Genomic DNA, 15,818 nt, shown 5'->3' on the forward strand with positions numbered 1-15,818 from the left:
TCTCCTGTAAAGAGTGACCATCTCAGCCACCCACAGAGTCAGTTCTACCCTGTCCTAAGTTGGCATCGACTTGATGGCAGTGAGAGAGAGAGAGAGAGAGAGAGAGAAGTGAGAGGATGGGAGTGTGTATGTGTGTGTGTGAGAGAGAGAGAGAGAGAGAGAGAGAGGAGCTACTGGTATCCGTGTTCTTTTCAAATAAGGAAACCGAGGCTCAATTAAGTAATTCACCTGAGCTCACTGGTCTGGCAGGTGATGCATCAGTGTTTGAACTAGGTCTTTTTTGTGGCCCCACAGACTTAACCACTGGGCTTTATGGGATCTGACTTTGAGAAGGAAATTTCCAATCTGGGTGGGGGCGGAAGTATGGAGAGAGCTAATTCTGCCCAGTTCAACGTGGTCTCTGAGTCGTGGGCCAGTACTGCCTGCCTGGAGCCTCAGTTCATCCCTCTGAGAAGCCGACAAGGTGGCAGGGGGAGGCAGGCTGGTTCCTTAGCTCCTTCCCAACCGTCATTCCCTACCACGAGTTCTGGGCCACAAACCAGTTGGCTTGCTCCCTCCCTCTCGGAGGGAGAGACAGGGCTGGCAGGAGAGGATGATCCACCTCATTCCCCACCTCCTTTCCCCTCCTCCGCCTCCAGGCCTGGGACACACCTACTCCAACTTTCTCAGTGCCTCTCCAGCGCTCCTTCCTGCTCAGCTGCTCTGCACCTCCTCCCTGAATGTGGTCAGCCTGGCCTTTCTGAAAGGGCTTGAGCCCAGCAGCCCGCCCTGGGGCGCCCTCCTCTCTGGAGGGCACAGGTAAGAGCTGCCCAGGAAGGGGAGCTAGGGGAGGGGCTGCAAAGCTGGTGGTCTTGTGCCTGGTCCTTGAGCTGGTGGCAATGGGGGCACGGGGAAAGCCAGAGAAGGATCAGGGAGATGTCCGGGCTGGTGTGGCTGGGACAGGGCAAGGTCATCTGGGGCTGGGGCACCTGATCACACGAAATAAAGATGGAAGTGTGGGGTGTGGGGTTTGGGGCTTGTGAGCTCCTGGGAGAGCAAGGTCACGTTTGCATGTGTGGCAAAGGGGATTCTTCTTCCTGGAAGGATCAGAAGCCCTGCTTGGATATTTTGCTGGGTGAGCCAGTAGTGGGGCACTGGAGGTAAGTTCCTCCTCAGCTTCAGGGCAAAGTGCTGGGCTAGGGGAAAGAGGGGCCAGGGATCCTTCCTTCCTTCCTCCCTCCCTCGGGTGGCGGGGGAGGGAGAAGGAGGAGGAGGGGAAGGCCTTAGGCATCAGGTCACTTGTGCAAGCTACTGTGTCTCTTCAGAGGAAGCCGCAGGAGAACCTCAGCTTTCCTGGCCCTAAAACGGGATGCGCGCAGACTCTAGGCCTGCGAACGTGGGGGCGCCTGAGAGACGTTGGGGAGGGTGGGGAGTGAGGAGAGGTAGATGAGAGGTGAGAGGTAGGAGCAACTTAGCTCCCCCTGCCCCCCTGTCTTTGGGGGAAATAGAATCGGATGCCTATCTTTGGAAGCAGGAGAGCCAGAGTGGAGCGCTGAGCTGAACCACTGGGCCAGAATTCAGGCACCCACAGCCCAGGACAGTGAAGGTGGGGGTGTCGTTGGCCCGAATGCGAGCAGCAGCAAGGTTGGACAGGTTTACCGAAGGCTGCAACAGCCTGCCTCTTTCCGCAGTCACACTCCCGTGCCGCTGGATCTGGGAGGGGAGGGAGGTAGAGGACCCCAGGACATGAGACCTCATGCTCCTTCAGCCTCCTTGTACAATGAGGCCGCTGAGGCTGACACAGGTTAACAGAGCCTCATGTTTTATTATTTTTAAAAAGGGAGGGAGGGGGCTGCCATTGAATCAATTCTGCCTCACAGTAACCCGTGTACTTCAGCGTAGAACGGAGCTCCAAAGCGCTCTCCTGGTTGTAATCTTCATGGAAGTAGGTGGCCAGGCCTTTCTTCCACAGTTGCCACTGGCTGGGTTTGAATGGCCAACCTTTAGGTTAGTAGCCAAGGGCCAAGCCTGTGTACCACCCAGGGATCTCTAATACTGCTAACAGTTATTACCATTGCAAATCCTCACCGGATGTTCCCCATGTGAGGGGCTGTGCTGAGTGTTTGACACTGATGGGTTTTTGAACAATTTGAGGCTGAGTGGTAGAGCTGTTACTAGCGATGCGTCTGTGGCTCATGGGCTGTGTGACCTTGGAAAGTCCCTTACCTCTCTGGACCTCTCTCGCTGCACAAAGGGGGTGGGTTATTGTTTGGGTCTGTTCTTGGAGCCGTGTGGCATAGTGGATTAGGCGTTGGGATGGCAACCGCAAGGCAGCATCTGTGTGGGAGAAGGACAGAGCTCTCTGCTCCCGGACAGATTTATGGCTTTAGGAACCCCAAGCGACCTCTACTCTGTTCTAGAGAATGCTGAGACGGCATTGCCTGGATGGCAGTGGGTTTGGTTCTTGATCAGTTCACCCCACCAACCCCGCTAAAGCAGAGGAGAAAAAATGGTCCACATTTTGCAGCCCCGGAAACGGCTGGTCTCAATGACCCGTGAGCAGTAGAGGCAAGCGGGGTCTTTCTCCACGGAGCACACTACTTGCAGGGAGGTACTGACTGCATGCACTGGGCCCCTCTGATGGGGCAAAACATCACCACCTATCCCCCCTCTACTACTTGCTTCCTAGGCCTCATCTATCCCATCTGTGAAATGGGGAAGAAACTAAGTGAATCTCATCTTTGCTGGAATGTGCCATGCTCCTGTGGTTCTAGGGGTCTTCTTATGGACTTAAGGAACCAGACCCCAGGGCCTCTGATATTCCAGCCCCTGTGCCGCTGGGGCTGCTGCCTTCCCTGGTGCCTGGTCACCGTGCGTTTGACTCACTGTGGATCCTGCTCCGAGTCCTGCTGACTGACTTCACACTGGCCTGTGAGCACCCCTTCCAGCTGCTTCTTGGCCAGTGATAAGCATTGGAGGAACCCTGCGGGTGCTTGATGGACAAAGGGCTTGACACAGTCTGCAGGCCTTTCCTGTACCCCCAGAGGGGCTCCTCCATTTCAGTTCCTTTCAGTGTGGGGTGAGCATCACCCCTGAAAGGCTTTCAGGCTCCTGGGTCTCCAGGACAAGTTGAGCCAGGTTTAGAGCCTGGCATTAGTTTTTCTACCACCTGCGATGCTGATACTTATGTTGGAGGTTTATAGACTGGTTTATACAGAAGTGTGTGGTTGACAAAGTACTAGACATACCCTTTCTCGGGGACCCAAGTCTCAACTTCTTAAAGTTTCCTCAGTTTCCTCATTTGAGGGATGAGGAGAGGAATAATCCTTTCCACAGAGAAGGGGTGGGAGGCTGAAACGAGGAAGGCACATTAGGCCCCGGCCCTCTTTCCAGGTTCATGACCACAACTCATTAGACCCTGTCGGCTCCCCCTGGGCCTGGTATCAGCCCTGCGATGTTTTCCTTCCTAAGACAAATCACAATCGTCACAAAACAAATTGTGTTAAATTTGCTGATATCCCATCTTTCCTACTAAAATGCAACCCTTGGCTCTTTCTGGCTCACTGGTCTGACTCCTGTGTTTATCACACTGCATGGCTCAGTGTACCTTAGGGAAGTGAATGAATGAATGAATGAATCTTTGCCTCTAATTGATGGAGGAGAACAGCTGGTTGGAACGCATAAGTATAAACCACACCCCCGTCATATATAAAGTCCAGAGCTGGAGGGTCCTCAGAAAGAACGGGGTCAGACAGATGGCGATGCTGAGGCAGATCAGAGAAGACAAGTAACTTGATGGAAGTCAAGCAGCAAATGGGTGCAGAAGGCAAGACTGTCAGAGGGAACTCTGACTTTGCTCGGCCTCTGCATAGTCAGGCTCAGGAAGCATTCACATTTCCCATGTGGGCGCTCCATTGTGGAGGCCAGTGAATCTCCCCCACACCCCCTAGGTGCAATTTGAGATTAGCAAAAGGGTTGAGCCCTAGGCTGTAAACCACTGCAGGGGACATAAGGCTCACTAGTGAGACACCTCTTTCCACCCCCAGCATTATGTGCCACACACACACACACACACACACACACACACACAGATACACACATCTCCATCACCATTGCTAGCAAGTATCTGCCATGACACTACTGGAAGATTTCCCCAGGAGCCTCCTGGAGCCTCCCTGTAGGCCGTCTTGGTCCTGGTTTACAGACAGGACCATAGGTTTTGCTTTCTTTGCCTAGAGCAGTGGTTCTCCACCCTTGGGTCATGACCCCTTTGGGAGTCAAACGACCCTTTCATGGGGTTTGCCCAATTTACAACAGTAGCAAAATTACAGTTATGAAATAGCAACGAAAATAATGTTATGGTTGGGGGGGCGTCACCACCACATGAGGAACTGTATGAAAGGGTCACAGCATTAGGAAGGATGAGAACCACTGGCTTAGAGTCTCATGGTCAGTTTGAGATGATGTTCTTGATCAGTGTGCCCTAACAGAGGGCCACTGCGGAGCGTGGGGTTTAGGCCATGCATGGAGCACTCTAGTCTCCTGAGCCCCTCTATGTGCCTGTCGCCAGATGAGACCGTTTTGTAAATACCTTCCCTTCTACTTTGCACGACTGCTGTGCAGGTCTGCAAACCACAATTCTCGACCTCTTTCTATTGCTGCTGTTGTTTTCCGGGTGGAGACGAATAGAGAAAAACTCAGAGAGGGAGGTCTCGTAGAAGCCCCCCAACCCCTGCTCTCTCAATAGATCCTTAATGAACTGTGTGTTGTCTGGTCAGGCCCCAAGGACTCCCAGTTTGTGGGGTATATTCATAAGGGATGTTTTAATACCATGAGCCATGACATCGAGTCGATTCCGACCCCTTAACCTTGCATTGGGTTTCTGAGCAGATATCTATTCAGGAGCAGATAGCCTCCTCCTCCTCCCCAGGAGCACCTGGTGGGTTTGAGCAGCAACTAGAGGCAAACTCAGGCTGCTGAGAGGATGTGGGGAGAGTTAGCTCCACTGTAGCTTAAGAGAGCTGACCCTGGTGGATATCAATTTTGAAAGATGAACAAGAGTTAAGTAAGAAAGGAGAAGTCATTTCAGGGAGAGGAAACAGCATACACAAAGGCGCAGAGGTTAAGAAATAAGAACGGAGCAGGCTGGGTGCAGAGAACTATACACGGGGCAGGGAGCCATTGGAGGCATGTCTGAGAACCAGGGTGGAGACCGTTCATAGAAGGTCTTGTGTGCTATTCTAAGTATCAGAATCATTGAAGGTGTTAAAGTCGGAAAGCCTTGGCTAGGTTTATGTGGGGTGGAGGGCGCATTAATGAGAGTGATCGGATGGGAAGGTCAACATGGTCAGCCCTCAATGAACAGACAGTTTGCCTGTCAAACCCTGTGTCGCAGCACCACAGACGAAAGGTCTGGCAATCCGCATCCTTAAAGATAACAGCCAAGAAATCCCTACGGAGCCTAGCTGTGCTCTGAAGTGGCCGGGGTCACCATGAGTCAGAATTCAGTCAAGGGCAACAGGTTTGGCTTGGTCTGGGGCTCCCTCTGGGCATACCACCAGGAGTCCTGATGGGACAAGTGGGTCAGCACCCAATGGCTAGCCCAAAACCACCAGCCACTCTATGGGAGAAAGATGTGGCAGTCTGCTTCTGTAAAGACTGACAGCCTTGGAAACCCTAGCGGGCAGTTCGCTCTGCCCCATGAGTCAGAACCAACCGCATGGTAATGGGTTGGGTTGGGTTGGGGCTTCTCATGGCGCCTGGCATTCCGTCACCTGTAGAGGATCAAATAATGACTCGCTAAGCTCCAGCTTCTCCTGAGGAGGGCGAGTCCTTAAGCAGCTTCCAGGTGGCAGCCCACAGAGGGGAGCACCGCCCCCCTTGTCCTTGTCTTTCTCTCCCTGAGACTGGCGGGCCCCTTGGGAGCCACCTGAGGGGCGGCAGGAAAAGGGCAGCTAGCCATCGCTGGCTGGGGGCAGGGCGCCCAGCGGAGAATTCTCCAGTTTCCCTTCAGTTCCAGTGCCCACAGCACTTGGCCTCGGTGCCAGCTGAGCAGGACCGTGCATGCCAGCTGTGGGGTAACGTCAGCATGTGTATGCATGTAGGCCTGCGTGTGCTCACGTGCCCCAGGTCAGAGCCGCTGCCTGTCCTGGCCCCCTCCTCTCCCACCAAGTGTAAGGCTAAGTGATGCAAAATGTATTATTGTAGATACTTGGAAGCAGCCTGCGTATCCGGGTCGACGGAGGTGGAGGGGGTGAGGCCTGGAAGCACGCTGCTTGAGTTCCCGTGGTGGCTCCAGCATGTTCTTTCTCATTGCACCTCGAGAGTGGTTGATAACAGAGATGCTGTGGACACACGCAAAGCAGCTCGCATGCTGATCTGTGCTGGTCACAGATGCTGGCAAGGCGGCTCCCACTCAGGGACCCTATGCCCAACAGAGGAAACCCCGCCCCTTCCTACAATCACTTCGACGTTGGAGCCACCGTGTCACTCCATCTCCTTGAGGGTCACCCTCTTCTTCAATACCTGTCCACTTTACCAAGCATGCTGCCCTTCTCCAGGGACTGGTCACTCCTGAAAACATATCCAAAGTAAGCCAGACAAAGTCTCACCATCCTCACTTCTAAGGTGCATTCTGGATGTACTCTGATTAACGAGTGGATTCACACTGACAGCGATCCCATAGGACAGACTAGGGCTGCTCTCCAGGGTCTCGAAGGCTGTAAATCTCAATTGGAGCAGACAGCCTCGTCTTTCTCCTTTAGAGAAGCTAGTGGGCTCAAACCTATCACCTTGCAGTTAGCAACCCAACGCTCTACCAGGGCTTCTTAGCACACACTAAGCGCTGATTTATCATTGTTGTGGTTCCTTGGATGAGTCCTCTCCTGTTCGTGGGGGGCCCAGGCCTAGCCCATCTTTGAGTTCTTTGCTCCGCTCAAGCCCATTGTGGCTACTGTATGTTTGGAGTACCCCTGCCTGGTTTTGAGTACCATCGCCCAGTCCACACTGAGGACTATGCTGCTGTGATCCAGAGAGTCTGGTTTTGGTGTCTCTCTCTCTCAATTTTACTTATCTTGTTGTTGTTGAGAATACACACAGCAGACCATCCACCTGTTCAACCATGTCTGCCTGGACAGGTCAGTGACAATGGCGATAGTCTCCTTGTCCCTTTTACATAAACTCTCTGCTCACTCAGCTTCCAGCTCGTCCTCTGACTTGCTGTTACCAGAGTGATCCCAACTAGATATTCTCAAAAGGACCTAAATGCTCAAGGCTGGTGGTCTCTACTAGGTGAGCCAAATGATTGTTGGTTTGTATTGGGACTTTAGGGGATATGTTTGCCTTAAGGCGTAAAGAAGATCCCAGGCAATAGATTCTGGGGTTCATCCAGACGCCACATCTCCAGCAAGTCTGGATTCCATGAGAATTTGAAAATCCAACCCCCTTTTGATCAGGATTCTTCTGTAGGATCTTTGATCAGAATGTTAACAGTGAGAGAGGGGCACCACTCTCTTCTTCTGATCTCATGGCAATTACCCACACATTTCATTTCTTTTGTTTGCTTTTTACATTTTTATTTCATTTATTTTTGAATAAATATCATTTTATCAGGGGCTCTTAACAGCTCTTATAACATTCCATACATCATTTGTATCAAGCATATTTGTACATATATGTTGCCATCATCATTCTCCAAACATTGACTTTCTGTTTGAGCCTTTGGCATCAGCTCTTCTTTTTACCCTCCCTCCCCCACCACTCTCGTGACCCTTGATAAATGATAACTTATTATTGTTTTCATATCTTACACCAACCACTCTCCCCCCACCCCACAATGGTTTCTGTTGTCCATCCCCTCAGGGGCAGGGAGGCAGGCATCAGTCATGGCACTCAGTTACCCCTTCTTCCCCTTCTTCCCCTACCCTCCTGGTATTGAGACTTCCATTTCTGTACCTGAGGGCTTTATCTGACCTGGATCCTATGCACCGTGAGCTCTTGTCTGTAACAGTGTACATGCTCCAGTCTAGCCCAAAGTGAAAGGCAGGACTGGGGTCATGATGGTGGGGGGTGAGGAAGCCTCAAAGAACCAAGGGAATATTGTGTGTTTCATCGGTGCTATACTGTGCCCTGGCTGACGCATCCCTTCCTTATGACCCTTCTGTAAGGGGATGAAACATTTCATTTCTTCATCCAATTTGTGACTCTCTTTTTTCCCCTCGGCTGATTGAGGCAATTTCTCTTGCCTATTTTTCAAACATAGATGTCCAGGCCTTTCTTCCTAGCCTGTCTTAGTCTGTATATGCTAATGAAATCTGTCCACCACGGGTGACACTGCGGATACTTGAAATACTGGTGGCAGAGAACAGCATCATAGCAACAAGCAAGCCGCCACAGCACGCTAAGCTGACAGCCAGGTGGTGGCACTTAGCATTAAGTATTTTTATTATAATTTTATAGGTTTGCTGGCGGCACATTGGTTAAGTGCTTGGTGGCTAATGAAAGGTTAGTGGTTTGAACTTACCATGAAGGACAGACCTGGCTGTCTTCCCCTGTGCAGATGGCAGCCTAGGAAACTCGACTGGTGCAGTTCTCCCCTGTGATAGCGGGTTGCTCTAAGTCAAGAATCCACTTGACGGTACAGAACAACATTACGGATTCAGGAAACTCTTGTCAACTCTTGGAAATTGACCCAGAGCAGCATAGCATTTTGGAGAATTCAAATCTGAGCATCTCAAACACTTGGAAACTTGTAATTAGAAGAACGCTCCCTTTAGCATAACTCATTACTCTAAAGATCCCTCATGTCACGTTTCTGAGACGTCATCAGCCTTACTTCTTTCTGGTAAATAGTCACAAAAGATTGTGCATAAATGACAAGGCTTGATCAGTGTTTACAAAGTGAACATGCACTATGATGAACCAGCAACCAGGACAAGAAACAGATGTTCCCTGCCCTCAGATGTCCCCTTAGAGGCCCCTGCAGTCCATCGGCTCAGCCTCCCCTCCTTTCAGAGAACTCTGGACACTAGCATGCCCGAGTGAGCCGATTTGGAAGCTGCTACATTAGATTTTACCTTTCGGCTGTTTTGCTTTGTCATTGTTCAAGGCAAAGGCAATGCCCTGTTTAGAGGTAAGCACCCACATGCCTACAATTGTTATTAGAAGACAGATTCCCCAGCCCTAGTCTGTGTCCACAAAAGTAGCATCTGGGGCCTGGGAGTGGGGCCAAGGCACCTGTGTTTTCACAAGCTCTAAGGGGACGCAGGGTTCAAGTAGGTTTGGGAACCACTTGCCTGGTGCGGCACAGCTGGGTGTCCAGTGTCAGACGGAGCATTTGCTCTCACCCACACTGCGTGCTTGCAGGGCATTGGCCTTGGGTGGGGCTGTTGTCCCTTTTGACCCTCATTTTATCTTTTCCATTTGCAAGATGTGGATGATATGACAACACTACCTCCTTGAGTTGTTGACGGGAGCGCTAGGGCTGGAGGGGTTAAAAGTTGGGCTGTTAACTGCAAGTTCAAAGCCGCCAGCCACCTCTCAGGAGTAAAGCCGGACTCTACTTCCATATAGAGTTACAGTCTCAGAAACCTACAGGGTCAGTTCTACCCCCTCCTATAGAGGCCCTATGGGTTGGCATCAACTTGATGGCAATGAGTTTGTTTTGAGTTGTTGAAGAATTCAAAGAGATCAGTAGAAACACACTCAGTATGAGTGGGGGTGGGGTGGGAGTTTGGGGGCGGGGGGGAGGGGCAGGGGGTGAGAGGGTGCTATCATCAGTATAACTGTTATGGGTAGGAACCCGACTATGATGTAGCCAGAGTCTCTGGGCTAATTCTCTCAGCTGTTAACTAAAAGGTTGGGTATTCAAATCCCCACTCGAGGCACCTTGGAACAAGGGCCTGAGGGTTCACTTCTGAAAAAATCAGCCAATGACTGACACCCCCCGCCCCCCCAAAAAAAACAAAAACCAAACAAACCCAGAACCCAAATCCCTGCCATTGAGTTAATTCTGACTCATAGCAACCCTATAGGACAGGGTAGGACTACTCCTGTGGGTTTCTGAGACCGTACCTCTTTACAGGAGCAGAAAGCCTCATCTTTCTCCGTAAGGAAAACCCTGTGGACATAATTCAACTCATGAAACATACTCAGGCACCATGAGTTGAAGTTGGCTTGGTGACCACTGGTTTGGGTGGGGTAGCCAGGGGAGTGTTAGATGTGGAATCAGAAGCCTGATGTAGGAGTCTTGATTGGGCCTCCAGCTCCCAGTGTGACCTTGAACAAGGTTTCTGGCTGCCCTCCCTAAGCTCCAATTTTCCCATCTGTTGGATAGAAACGGTCCTTACCTCTCTCAAACAGCCTTTATGGGGACGGTCCTTAGCTCTCTCAAACAGCCTTTATGGGGACCGAATAAGACAATAGAGCATGCACTGCTCTCAAGAGAGAAACATGCATAAAGTAACCCCCCAGGAAAGGGTGGGAAGTGGGTTCTCACTGTCCTTGCCGTTCCCAGAGGGCAGGGCTGGGTAGGGCTAGGGGAAGGGAAGGGCTAAGGCGGTGGTTTTCCACAGCCTGGTGTGCCCTGGTATGCCCTGGCACGGCTCCTGTACCCTTGGGTTTCTGAGAACTGCCTCCTTCCTGGTTCTTGGGGCAGGAAGAGTCTAGATCCCATCACTTGGCTATGAAATTCCTTGCAATTTGCCCAGGGACAGAATGCTTTTATTATTTAAATTTATAGCCTTTTATTCAAGTCTTCTTTTAAGTCCTTTACTAGTGTTTTAAAAGGAGTCCCTGGGTGGTGCAGACAGTTATAGTGCTTGGCTGCTAACCAAAAGATTGAAGGCGCTAGTCTACACGGTGCTATCCTTCTGAAACCGGCCACTGAGAGCCAGCCAGCCCTACAAAAGGAGCTCAGTTCCACCCCGAGCCTCACGGGTTGTCACCAGCCAGAATCCGCAGGGTGGCAACTGGGACTGTGAGTGTTTGGTTTTGTTTGTAAACTTTTAAGTGTGGTGTAGGGCTTTCTCTTTGAGCTGCTACCCACGAAGTCAGCGCTTTGCAACATCAGCAGCTCCTACAGAGAGTGACAGTCTAGAAATGTACAGAGGAGTTCTACCCTGTCCGATGAGTTTGCTATGAGTCAAAATAGATTTGATGACTGTGGGATTTTTGTTTGTTTGTTTGATCTTTAAATGTATATAGAAAAGGAGCCCTAGTGGCACTACTGAATAATCGTTGGACTTTGAACTCGAAGGTCGGTAGTTCAAAACTATTGGCCGCGCCTCAGGAGAAAAATGAGGTTGTCGGCTCATATAAAGATATGTAACCTTGGAAACTCTACATAGGGTCACTATGAGTTAGAATCAATTTAATGGCAGTGGGATTTTTGGGGGGGGAGAAGGGGTGGGTAGTATGTATACAGAAAACTACACATGCCCTAGGTAGACCGCTCAGAGAACTTGTCACAAACTGACCAGCACCCAGACCAAAAGTATGCCATCCCACCATCCCAGAAACCCTCGTGCTGAACCCCTAACCCCCCAGGGGTATCTCTGTCCTCATGGAACCCGCAGCTCAATCTGCGCCACTTGAACTTTTGATAGGAGGAATAACCTGGTAGGCGAGGATGGCTTCATCCATCCTCCGTGAGCAGGTTCGGTTCCTTTGTCTGATTGCCTGTTGACTGCTTGTTTGTTTTCTTTGCTCTATAGTATTTTTTACATCACCCCACCACGGTTTGATCAGCCATTCTACTGCGGCATTTGGGTTGTTTCCCGTGTGGGGTGGCTATAAAGGGTAGTCGAGAACATCCTTGTATGAACCTTTTGGTGAACTCCTTCCTGCCCTGTAGGTTCCTCAGAAGTGGAACTGCTAGATGGTGAGGTATGCATACATGAACAGAATGGTTATTTTTAGCTTCTACTTATTGCAGGCTGAGCATGGATCATGGGGTTGGGTCTCCAGCGGGGAGGCAGACAGATCAGTCCTCAGGAAGGTGAATAGTTGCCTCTGGGGTTTGAGATGCTGATGAGCAGGGAGATAGGCCTCGGAGAAGCTTCCAGGTGAGAGTCAGGTGTGGAAGCGGAGCTCCTGCCTCCCCTCCACTCCCTCCCTGCCCACTGCGAGGCTCTTTGAGATTGCCTTGTGTCTGCAGCCAGAGGACCACCAGGAGGCACGGGTGTGCACTCTGGACCCACACAGCCTACCCAATCAGCCTTCCTGAATGTGGGGCGCTTACTTTTAACACGATTCCAAGCTAGAGACGTCTTGAAGACAGGCAGTCTTTGTTTGTTCGCTTGTTTGTTTTTCGTAATTGTGATCAAATACGTGTAACAACCCAAGTTCAGGAGCCCTGGTGGTGGAGTGGGTTAAGGGTTGGGCTACTCACTGCAAGGTCAGTGTTGCAAACGTACCCGCCCTTCAAAGGAGCAGGGCGGCGGTGAGGGGAATCGACTTCGGAGTGGTGGGTTTTCTCTGGGCCCAGCCCAGTGACATGGATTTGTGCGCCTTGCTGGCAACAATCCCCTTGGTCTATTTCTACCACTTCGCAGAAGCTCAGTGTCCTGTATGCAATGCCTTCCCGCCCCGCTCCCCATCCACTCACACCTTCTGGTCTCCAGGCCTGTGCCTGTTCTCCAGGGGGACCCCATAGCATTCTGTGTCTGACTGACTCCATTTCTTTGTGAACACAAAGACTATCCTGTACCCCTCATTTCTCTCACACCCTCTTCATTGGGACCCCAAAGATACCCACTTTGGGAGGAGACACAAGAGACTATAAAATCCCAAAGAAGCCCAAGAGATGGTCGTCTTGTTCAGCCCCCCCAAACACCCCCACCCCCACCCCAGACAAACTTTCTCAGACTCCTAGCCACCCCCGAGGGCAGGTGGCACTGCCCGTGTGTCTGAGACTGTGAATCTGTAGGTTCAAACAGCTGACCTGGTGTTAGCAGCCCCACACAGAACTCACGGCAGCACCAGGGCTCCTATTCCTGTCTGGTTTGATCAAAATCACCCCGGGAGCTTGTGAAACATTGACTCCTGAGCCCCACCCCTGAGAATTTAGATTCAGTAGATCTTGGGCGAGGTTGGGAAAATTTTTTTTTTTAACTCCAGCCACCCACCTTTAGGGGACTCCCAATTGTGGGAACCTCTAGTTCAATTGAACCACTAGCTTTATAGATGAAAACGTAGCCCTCCTGGACCAGCAGCCCTAGTGAATTCTGCGTCTGCTGCGGCTAGGCCAGGCACGCAGGCGTCTTGTGGTCGGAGCTAACGGGACTGAATGTGGACTCCGGGCTTGGCCTGGAGCCCGCCAGCAGAGCTCCTGTGACTCTCATCAGTACGCACCGGTGGGTCACAGCAGGATGCCCCTAAATCATCTCTAACCCCTCTTGGGCCTCTGGTTCAGGTTCAGCCAGCTCAGCAACAGGACCGGATGCCTCAGACAGCGGAACTGTCAGTCTTGCCCCACTGCTAACTACCTGCAACGACCTGCCCGCCTCTTGGCCTTGCCCTAAGCTGTTCAGCTCTGAAGTGATAGAACGGGCAGACAGCTGGGCTGGGCTGGAGGGAATGGCAACAATCAGGAATGGGAGGGAGAGGGAGAACTGGAGCCGAACCCTTTGCTGAGATCCGAGTTTCTTGCATGAGACGACCAATGGTTATATGATCCTTGATATGGGGAAGGGATCACATAGCTTCCCCCCTTCTCATTGCTTTCCCCAACCTGTGGGCACAGGGAGGCGAGCTGGGGAACTATGAGATGCACAGCTGAGCTGAGTTGTTTATCCTGGCCTGGCCAGATGCGAGCTGTGCCATCTCGGATGTTAGCTAACCTCTCTGGGCCTCGTGGAGCTCATCTGAAAGATGAGCGTAAGCACAGGGCTGCTGTCAGCTTCCTTGAAGTGCTTACCGCAGGGACTGGCACATGTCCGTGAACACGGTAAGTGCTCAATAAACGGCAGCTGTTCTAGCTGTCCTGGATGCGCCTCTGTACGCATTACTAGTTCCCAAATCTTATCACCTTCGGGGCACCACTTGGCAAAAGTGCAAGGAGGCGGGCGAGCACGGACTGGCTCCAATTCCCAGAAAATGGAGGGCAGGGGCTCCGAGCCCGGGCGCGCCATCTTCCTCACAGTGGCTGGCACACGAGGACGCCCGTTCCAAGTCTTGTGCCTCCTGCTTTGTGCATTTGACCTTAATTGATCCTCACAACAGCCTGGACATCCACCCCTGGTGTCTGGCGAGACTGAGGTGAAGGGGCAGGGTGAAGGCCACATAGCCAGCAATGGGACGAGATAGAACCTGAAGAAAGGCCACCTCTCCCCAGAGCCTGCGCCCAGCTGAGATGTGGCATATGGCCCTGACAGGAACTTCCCACTTTCTCACCTCTGGGGGTGCCCGAGTTAGAGGCAAAAACTGGCTGTAAGTGGCCGGGGGTGGCTGGTGGTGTCACACACAAGGAACAGGGGAAGGTCCCATCCAGTAGCTTCTCAGAGCCATTGAAGGGGAACCAGGTTCATGTCACTGGTGGCCACGGGCCTGCTGGCATCTTCAGGAATGGGAAGGCAGTTTCTTGTTCTGGACAGAGAAAGGAATTGTGATGAACGGCCCCATTTATAGGTCATAAAAAATTTTAAAAAAGGAACCTAGAGGGTCACCCCAGCACATTAGCAGCAGAGTACAAAAGGTCAGGCCAAGTTGTTGCAGGGCATCCATGGGGGAAATCTTCTACCCCTTATTTCCACGGTCCTTCCCCTCTGGACCACGCCACACCCATCCCTCGGATCCCTTCTTAGGCTCCAAATGGGACCATGGCTGTGAACACCCTGCATCCATCACGGGGAGCTGGGAGAGGAACTGGAATTATTCTTTTTACATCAATGTTTCTCAGAGCATGGCTCAAGCTTTGTTTTTGCCTCAGATCACTGCATTAACAAAAGGAATATTACAAATATTAAAAAGCCCTCAGGGAGGTGTGTGTGTGTGTGTGTGTGTGTGTGTGTGTGTGTGCCTGTGTGCTCCTGCTGGGGCCACCAGGGTCAGAGGCAGCATGCATACAGAGAACAATGTCCTCATTCAACAATCACTTTCCGAGCTCCTCCTGTAACCATCACAGCTGCAGCCCGTTAACGAGGACGGTGTGCCTGGTACTGGGTCACTGCTTGGCAGACCTGAGCTCATTACATCATCCAGTGGAGAGTGTTGCTGGCCCCATGTCACAAAGAGCAGCATGGAGGCTCAGGCCGGCTAAGCCAGGCCCTGGGATGTGGGCAGGGGCAGAAAGTGGGCAACCTGGCCCCTTCCCCTTGAACTCTCTTCCTGGCCAATGGGTAGAGGGGTGATGATGGTGCGGGCTCCCATTTTGAGGCCCTCCTAGGTGGGGGCAGGAGCCAAGGAGGGGAGCCTGGGTTCTGGCTCCAATTCTGCTACTAACATGCTATGTGGCTTTGAACAGCCCGCCCTGTCTTTGGACACCGCTAACCATCTTCACAGCATGAAGTCAGTGGCCTTTTAGCTGCCCCGAGGAGGCTTACAATTTTAGAGGCACTTCTTCAGAAGACAAAGAGTGGGGGGTGGGTTAGGGTCCCCCCCTTCCCAGTTTCACACGTTCAGGCCTGCTTCCCTCCCTCAATTCACTTGTTGTTGTTGTTGTTGTTGAGAGTGGTAGAGTCCATTCTGACTCACAGCAACCCTATGCACAACAGAACAAAACACTTGATGACAGGGAAGTAGATCTATGTGCACATATTATAGGTTTAGTATTAAGGCAGCAGATGGACATTGGGCCTCCACTCAAGTACTCCCTCAATGCAAGAACACTTTGTTCTATTAAA

At 51.7% G+C, this 15,818-nt stretch overlaps 1 protein-coding gene across 1 annotated transcript in view; it reads left to right on the forward strand.

Annotated features, from left to right (window-relative positions):
* The first annotated feature begins 711 nt into the window (after positions 1-711).
* The window catches only part of FAT2 (FAT atypical cadherin 2), a 97,124-nt gene continuing 82,017 nt past the window's right edge, over positions 712-15,818 (forward strand). Inside the window, exon 1 of the mRNA XM_004697097.2 lies at positions 712-798. The gene's annotated coding sequence lies outside the window, so the exon portion shown is untranslated. The remainder of the gene's footprint in view (positions 799-15,818) is intronic.

This window comes from Echinops telfairi, unplaced genomic scaffold (assembly GCF_000313985.2).
Source record: "Echinops telfairi isolate 266 unplaced genomic scaffold, ASM31398v2 ScPeMD7_7469;HRSCAF=8507_0, whole genome shotgun sequence".
In the NCBI taxonomy this organism is placed as follows: Eukaryota; Metazoa; Chordata; class Mammalia; order Afrosoricida; family Tenrecidae; genus Echinops; species Echinops telfairi.